At 34.7% G+C, this 369-nt stretch overlaps 1 protein-coding gene across 1 annotated transcript in view; it reads left to right on the top strand.

Annotated features, from left to right (window-relative positions):
* LOC119585354 overlaps positions 1 to 369 on the top strand; it is a 6958-nt gene that overhangs the window by 6376 nt on the left and 213 nt on the right. The gene's annotated exons all lie outside the window — the stretch shown is intronic.

Genomic DNA, 369 nt, shown 5'->3' with positions numbered 1-369 from the left:
TTATTCCTTCCACCCTCATATTCCTATTACTCGTATCCTAATTCCGTCATCATTTGCAGTCACTCCTGCTACATTCTGTTATGATTTCTGTTCCCTTCGCGTGTATTTCCATATCTGTTCTTCCTTGTCTTTGATTTTTTCTTGCTTCACAGCCCTTCACAAATCTTATCATTTCTTTTGCTCTCTGCTCCACAATTATTTTCTTTTCTCGTCTTTTTGCCTTTTACTTATCCTGTTGCTACAATGTGCTGTTTGTTGTAGTCGTTTTCTTTGTTTATAACGTGAAATATTACAGTTTTGTCCTTTAATTATACTTAAATATTTGCCCGTAATATTATTGATTATAAAACCTACATCGCCAGCCCATTT

The sequence above is a fragment of the Penaeus monodon genome, chromosome 19 (genome assembly GCF_015228065.2).
Source record: "Penaeus monodon isolate SGIC_2016 chromosome 19, NSTDA_Pmon_1, whole genome shotgun sequence".
NCBI lineage: Eukaryota > Metazoa > Arthropoda > Malacostraca > Decapoda > Penaeidae > Penaeus > Penaeus monodon.
This window is presented reverse-complemented; position numbering and strand designations above follow the sequence as displayed.